Source organism: Mytilus californianus, unplaced genomic scaffold, assembly GCF_021869535.1.
Source record: "Mytilus californianus isolate M0D057914Y unplaced genomic scaffold, xbMytCali1.0.p SCAF_7, whole genome shotgun sequence".
Classification (NCBI taxonomy): Eukaryota; Metazoa; Mollusca; class Bivalvia; order Mytilida; family Mytilidae; genus Mytilus; species Mytilus californianus.
The window spans coordinates 63,249,674-63,257,828 of record NW_026262723.1 but is presented as its reverse complement, the minus strand read 5'-3'; the positions used below and the strand labels follow the sequence as shown (position 1 = coordinate 63,257,828).

At 32.6% G+C, this 8,155-nt stretch overlaps 1 long non-coding RNA gene across 1 annotated transcript; it reads left to right on the top strand.

The window, feature by feature from the left end:
- The first annotated feature begins 3,703 nt into the window (after positions 1 to 3,703).
- Positions 3,704 to 7,834, top strand: LOC127707807 (uncharacterized). Its single transcript, XR_007985021.1, has 2 exons — positions 3,704 to 3,815; positions 7,490 to 7,834. It is a non-coding gene; the product is annotated as an uncharacterized LOC127707807 (long non-coding RNA).
- The last annotated feature ends 321 nt before the right edge of the window (positions 7,835 to 8,155 follow it).

Sequence of the window (8,155 nt, the reverse complement as noted above, 5' to 3'; positions counted from 1 at the left end):
AATATAAATGCCAACATCATATTTGCATTTATTTCATACGTAAAATCATTCAGAAAAAAAACATGTCACTTAATAAATAATTAGTTATTGAACAGGTGTATTGTTTTTGTCACAAAAAAAGTTAAAAAGGCAAGATGATATGACAATTATAGGTGAATGCATATTTAATATCCAAGAAGAAACAAAATGTATAAGCAGAGGAATAAAATATTCATTTCCTTTGACAAATCCTCATATCTCCTGACGGCAAGTGCAATAACTGTATTCTTTCCCTTGCAGTATATATATTGAACATACAGCCGCCTTCGATATGATTAACTGTTCTTGACAATATTTCTCAATATGAGTATAATAACACATTTATTGTCAAAAAGAAAATCGTGTATAAAAATATATTCATTTCTTATGAAGCAAGAATCTTGCAATCTGATTGATTGTGTAAATAACACCCCGCCCCAATTCACCCGGGGATGAAAAACAAAAAATTAAAAATGTCCAAAATGAAAAAAAAAAATTAAAGAGCAAAAATTACAAAAAAAAATAATAAATTCTTTTTTTCCAAAATCCCCTTCCCCTCTAATTTTTTTTCTCCAAAATTTCCAAAGATTCAAAAAACAAATAAAAAAGGTAATATTTGAAAATCCGCTGCAACATTGGTGTAAAAAAAAGTGTAGTGAAAGTTCTTCTTTCAATTTTACACCCGGTATACAAATTGTTCCACGGACAATTTCGTTTACGGAATTGAATGTACTTTGTGTGGACTATTTTATGTTGGTGAAACTCGACAAACTTTGCGTGAAAAGATGAATCAACACCGGTCTGATAATAAGTATCAGCAATTTAGGGTTCTTTATAACCATTTTAATCAACCGGACCATGATTCTTCTTTATCTATGAAAGTACGCATCATCGAGAAAATTTATCACCACATCAAAAGCCCTGTACTAAGTACTCCTTTCCGAAAAGATAGAGAAAATTTCTGGATAAGGGAACTTGGTGCTGCAATGCCATACGGTTGCAATGATAACATCAAAGGAGTAGGAAATTTGTCAAGTCCACCCTGCAATGATGTAAATGTAATGAATTTAATACTACTTTAAGACACCAGCGAAGTCATGGGCAAAGACAATACCATCGGCCCAATGTAAAAAAAGTCTTCCAAATCGAGATCTTCTTTCACATCTTCATCATCCGCTAGGGTTACATTACATTATAACTATTCCTTCTTCACTGCCTGTTAATTTTCTAAAATGTTTGAGAGATTATGCACTTGACAAGGGATGCATAAATACATTTTCTCCAATATACTAGTACAGACTGGTCAGTATAATTTGTGATGTAGCTCTTTTACGTCTTTTTAAACCAGTAAGATCGGAACCTTTACGTGATAAAAAGAGGAAATTCCTTCCAGTTCAGTTTTCAATTAAAGGAATTGATGCAACCAACATCAGCAACGTTCTTCATAACAAGGAGATAACATCTAAAATTCAACTTTATTTTCATAATCAGTCTGTTCCTATTGTATCCTACAGTTACACTAAACCATTGCACCTAAAGTATTTAACTACAAGCAAGCATTGGAGGACCTTGATTGAGATGAATACCTAAAAAAAACCCTCTGACATGTGGCTGTTCCTACTCGCCTTATATTTACAGCCCCTCTGGCCATATTATTACTGGGGATCTAAACATAATTCAACATGAACATCTCTGAAAGTTAATATATCATGATCTTAAGTTCAGAGAACCCCAACACATCAATTGCAACCATAACTTCAAAATAATCATGTATTCCATTGATGATACACCAGAGCATGGGCTAAACGAGAAGAAGTTGAACTGGACACTTTGTCAGAATGGGTCAAAACAATCAGGTCTCTGATAAAACGTCGAATTTATAAGTCGAAAAACTGTGTGAATGATCAACCAACGTCCGTTTTCAGAGACAAAGAAGCTGTGAAATGTCTATCATCTCTCCACGATGAATATTTGTTGTTCCTGTGGACAAAGCTTCAAATAATATTGTCTTTGTTTGTTTTGCATAAGGAATACCTGTACCTAGTCTGGAATATGACAGTTGTTTTCCATTCGTTTGATGTGTTTGAACTTTTGATTTTGCCATTTGATAAGGGACTTTCCGATTTGAAGTTTCCTTGGAGTTCGGTATTTTTGTTATTTTACTTTTTGCATAAGAAATAAATTCTGTATCTTGGTGTAATCAGGGGTGTACGGAATTTCATGTGTAAAATTTGTTTGTACACCCCTGATTACACCAAGATAACAAATAGTATTAAATAATTACATTTTCCAATCGATAATACTAAATAAGGAGACCTGATGCCGTTCTCAGTCTTCCAAATCAATATGATTCTCTATCGAAAATGTGGTATCCTAACTGTAGTTTATCATACTATATATATTGATTCTTGTTATTTTTTGGTTAGTTGGGAAATAAGTCAGAGAACAAAATGATAAGCGGGTGTCTTTTTCGGCATTGCCAGCGGTTACAGTTTTTATGTATACTACTTTCGGTTCTAATTTGAAATACTGTTACTTATTGCATTGTTGACATTAATAAATGTACCCTTGAAGTCATGAATAATAAATAATGCTTTATTTATACATTGCAGATCAACATCTGTTGTTGCTATTTTCATTGTGTATATTTCAATACTAACATTGGGTGTGCTGTATTATCACAGTTATACTGCATATCAAGGGTTATCTATTATTGATACCAAATGCAACTAATACCAACCATTTAACAATTGGAAGAACAAAGGTCTCTTTTTAATTTTTGGGGTTCTTTTAACATACAAAATAATAATTTGGCCTACAATGACCATAAATTAATATCTCTCTCTGGACTTTAATTCTATAGCTTTGAAAGAATGTACTTCTAAACAAAATTACTATACTTATAATGTGTCGTAGTGCGGAAAATTTTGAGTCCTTGAAAAAAAGCTATTAAAATTATAGATCTTTCTTGAATTTCATCATTTATTAATGAACTTTCTCAATGGGCTGTATTTTCCCAAAAAAATTCTCCACAATATTAAGCAGTCATGTATGTCCACGAAGAGTCTGAAGGTACCAATACAATCAAAAACCGATAAGTCTAAAATGGCAGCAAATAAACATAATCCAAAAAGAAAATAGTAAAATGTAAAGAATTCTTTCAAGCTTAGGAGGAGTTGCAGATAATAGGTGACGGCGGACGGACAAAGTGATTACTATATAAACCCGATAAATACTGAAGGTGAAATCAAATAAACAAGAAATGATAAATTATGGACATATATAACCATAATTATATCGCCGCAGTATCTTTATGAAAATATTGTTTGAGAAACTTAATGTATAAACAATTGAAAACATACACCCCAATAAAACCAGAGACACCATTAGCAAAATTATTAGGTTCTCCCGAAGGATAAGATAATTGTGTTTTTTTCTGACACCCATCCAGCTTAAACCAAGTATGAAAAGAACGATTCAGTCGTACAGTGGTTGCAAGCAGAAATAAACTGCCCACCTTATTAACTGCGTGACTTCATCTGATGACAATACGAATACGAATCGAGGTAACAATAAACTTTATAACTCATTTGAGTTAAGGACCCTCAATGTCGCTGATGTGTTTTAGTTAATATAAAGTATAAATATATTTGTGAAATATAAATACATTAATAAAATATAAATACATTCATAAAATATAAATACATTTATATTTTTCTAATTGTAGAAGAAATTGTGTATGTGAATGTTGTTCTCTTTGGATTGTGCATTTTATTTGCTATTCTGACAATCTTAAGGTAACATATGTATTTCGTATATAAATAATAAGAAATTCAAATAAATACTTTTTTTCGCAAAGCAAAACATTATTACTAATAGAACTTATGTTTGGAGGGAGAGTATTTAATTCACTAATGTAACAAAATATTTGACGGATGTAATGTATTATAATGCTGTAAGAGCAAATTGTTTTGTGAGGAGCACATCCTTGTTTAGCAAGTCCGTATAATGTTAACCTGCACGAGTGTAACTTATCAGCTAAGTTACACGATGAGACAGAAGGTATGTAACTAATGAGAAGTGGGAAGTTGGCAATGGGCAAGCTCAAATCATCAAGTTTGTCATAGATTCTACTTTGACGTCGCCAACCTTTGTCAATATTAAGATAGTATTTAAATATGAAGCAGACCTTATAGTGTCCTACATTTTAAGTTCACTTGAATATTTGAGATGCAAGCACCTACTAACTACAAGGCATCATCAATATATCTGAAAATGACAATAACGAACATTGCAAATCACAGGAGACATTACATCAATGAACGAAATAAACAGAAACAGAATCGGTATATAGACAAACTAAAATGAATGCAAACATGTTTACCCTTTTCTGTATAGCTTTATGTACTGCATGGATTTTGTGGATTTTTGTAGTGTTTTTAATTTTCGCGCCTCACAAGCAACAATACAGCAAAATGATAGTAAAAATGATAAACAGGCGACAATAACATATATGCTTAGCTCTATAAAGACTCGTGTCTATAAAATTTTGTATAATTTTATCACAATTATTATGTACACTTAACACTTAACTCCTTAAAGGGCACGGATAGCTTACATGTAAATGGTCAGGTATAATATTACAAAAACAAACATTAAATCATCATTAACGATTTTATTTTAATATGGTAAGTTTGGGTGGATGGATTTCATTGGTCTATTTTGAAGAAAATAGGTCATTAAAATAAAATATTTCGTCTTAGGGTAATGAAAATATTTATCAAGTAGCGTTGATTATTGATATTTTGCCATTTACTGCAATTCTTAACGGTAAAGTAAAGAATATAACACTGCATGTACCAATCGAAACACCAATCAATCGAACTTTATTTTACTTATAAAAACATTAATAGTTCTCTTTAGTATGTAAAATAAAATTGAGAATAGAAATGGAGAATATGTCAAAGAGACAACAACCCGACCAAAGAGCAGACAACAGCCGAAGGCCACCAATGGGTCTTCAACGCAGCCAGAAAATCCCGCACACGGAGGTGGTCCTCAGCTGGCCCCTAAATAAAATTGTGTACTAGTTCAGTGAAAATGGACGTCACACTAAATTCCAAAACATATACATAAACTAAAATTAAAAAACATACAAGACTAACAAAGGCCAGAGGCTCCTGACTTGGGACAGGCGCAAACATGTTTAGTGAGATCTCAACCCTCCCCCTATACCTCTAGCCAATGTAGAATAAAGAAACACATAGCAATACGCACAGTAAAACTCAGTTCAAAAGAAGTCCGAGTCCGATGTCAGAATAGGTAACAAAAGAAACTAAGCAAAATGACAATGATACATAAATGAACAAAGGACTACTAGCAGTTACTGGCATGCCAGTTCCAGACCTCAATTAAACTGATTGAAAGATTATGTCTTCATCATATGAAAATCAAGTACAATCCCTCCCGTATTGGGTTTAGTATCATACCATCATAAAATATATGAGAAGAACATAACCCGTATCATGCCAATAACTGGTTTTAGAATACATGTGTTTATTTCCGATTGAATTGTATCCAACAGTCTCATTTTTTGACCTATTTAGACTTTAGATCTTTATGAAGGAGTTATGAAACTTTTGTTAAAGCATCGGTATGTGATGCATGCATGGCATGAAACGCTTACCCTGTCGACACATCCCGTCTCGCTCATTTTGGAGTTCATGTGATGCCCTCAGTTATTGTTTGTCAACTTGAACATTGGTAAACTATTGTTGATTATATATAAATAAGAAGATGTGGTATGAGTGCCAATGAGACAACTCTCCATCCGAGTCACAATGTATAAAAAGTAAACAATTATAGGTCAAAGTACGTCCTTCAACACGGAGCCTTGGCTCACACCGAACAGCAAGCTATAAAAGGCCAAAAAATGACTAGTGTAAAACAATTCAAACAGGAAAACCAACGGTCCAATCTATACAAAAAAGGAGAAACGAGAAACCACACCAACAAACGACAACCACTGAACAACAGGCTCCTGACTTAGGACAGGTGCATACAAATGCAGCGGGTTTAAACGTTTTAACAGGCGCCAACCTTCATCCTAACCTGAAACAGTAGTGTAACATAACAACATAAAAAGACACTCTATAAAATATCAATTGAAATGGTTTAACTCGATCAAAAAGACATATAAACAAAAACAAGTGAACATACACTGAACGAATAAGTTTGATCTATGACACAATATAGATACAATATTAATAAAAAAAAAGATGTAGGAACAATGTCAAAAAGACAACTCTAACCTGGGACAAAATGGCATTAAATAAAATAACGAACACATTTAAATTTAAATAAAATAATTATGTTGTTAGGAGAACGGAAATTTTGTTTACAAAATAAATAAATTTGTTGTTCACAGTACGAGTACAGAGTGAAAATTTATCGTCATACTGAATACTTATCAAAGGTAGTACATATTAAAAATAGTGAGACGAGATATAACACAAAATAAGTAAACATTGAATAACAGAAATTATTTCAATTATTCAATGAAAACAATATTCAAAGATCTTATTACAACATTAATGAGATAACCTTTACTAATAAGTTTGTTTAAAGAGTTTACACGGATCACAAAGTGTTTTCTGCGCTTTTAGTACAATATTACCGTAAAATTTAGGATGTGAAATACCGTTTTTAATAAGTTTTCTACAGGTACAGCCAAATTTACTACTCAAACCTTTGTATCTATGAAAAAATTTAGTAAATGTTTTAAGTAATTTATGGTAACGAAATCCCTGACTTAATAATTTACCAGTGATGCATTGATTACGTACGTTAAAATCTATGACATCACTACACACACGGGCATAACAAACGAGTTGGGATATATAAACACCGTATGGTGGAGCCACAGGAACATTGCCGTCTAAAAAAGGAAAATTAACAATAGGGAATGAAAAATCGTTTCTTTTGTCGTAAATTTTAGTATGGAGTTTCCCTTTAGAAATTGAAATGTCTAAATCTAGAAAAGGACAACTACTGCTGTTTATGCTAGATTTATTCAAAGTAATTTGGGTAAATTTCGGTAGTATATTTAGAGAACTCTGGATTATTTAACGAAAAAATATCAAGAAGATGACGGTAGGTATTATTGAATGTGTCAACTAAATGTAACAATGACGTGTCTTTACTTAGTTTGGCCATAAGATGTGATTCATAGCAATGCAGGAATAAATCTGCTATTAAAGGGGCGCAATTAATGCCCATAGGAATACCTACTACCTGTCGATAAACTTTATCGCCGAAACGTACATATATGTTGTCCAGGAGAAAATATGTACATTATGACACACTACGTGTTATGATAAATCAAAGAGATGTATAATCAGCATGTCATCTACTGCATTCAACAAAGCACGAAAAAACAACTAAAAGTTAATTTGTATGCATTTTATTTCAGAAAACGCTTCACTTTATATGTGTGCGTCCACTAGCCAACAAAAAATTTCGAAGGTATGACATCAATGAAAATCCAATGGTACAAACAGATGGCAATAGTGAAAGGAATCATGGAGTGTCGCAAAATAAAACTAATTTGTTCGTGACAGATATAATAAGCCTTGGGAACAGCACAATAGTATTGTTCATAAAGGATATCATAAATATTGAAAAGGAGGAAACCAAAATTTGAACTTTTTATATAGATGAAAGTACTTGTATTTTATATTTATTATTATTATCACAATTATTATTATCATTATTATTATTGTAACTATTTTCATTATTATTATTATTAGTACTAGTATTGTTATTTTTGTTGTTTTTGCTAAATTTAACACCGCCTCGGTGGTCTCGTTGTAGCGTATTTGCCTCGAGTGCGGGAGGTCGTGGGTTCGCATCCAGGCCGGGTCAAACCAAAGACTATAAAATTGGTAATTACTGCTTCTCCGCTAAGCTCAAGGCATTAAGAAGTAAGAGCAAAGACTGGTCGGCTCGGAGTCAGAATAATGTGTCCGGGTAAAGTGATGTCTTCCTGCAGACTGTTACCTTGTGAACTAGCACGTAAAAATTCCGGCTCTGCGTGTCGGTCTTGTACAAAGCGGGGTAAATATTCAAATTACATTAA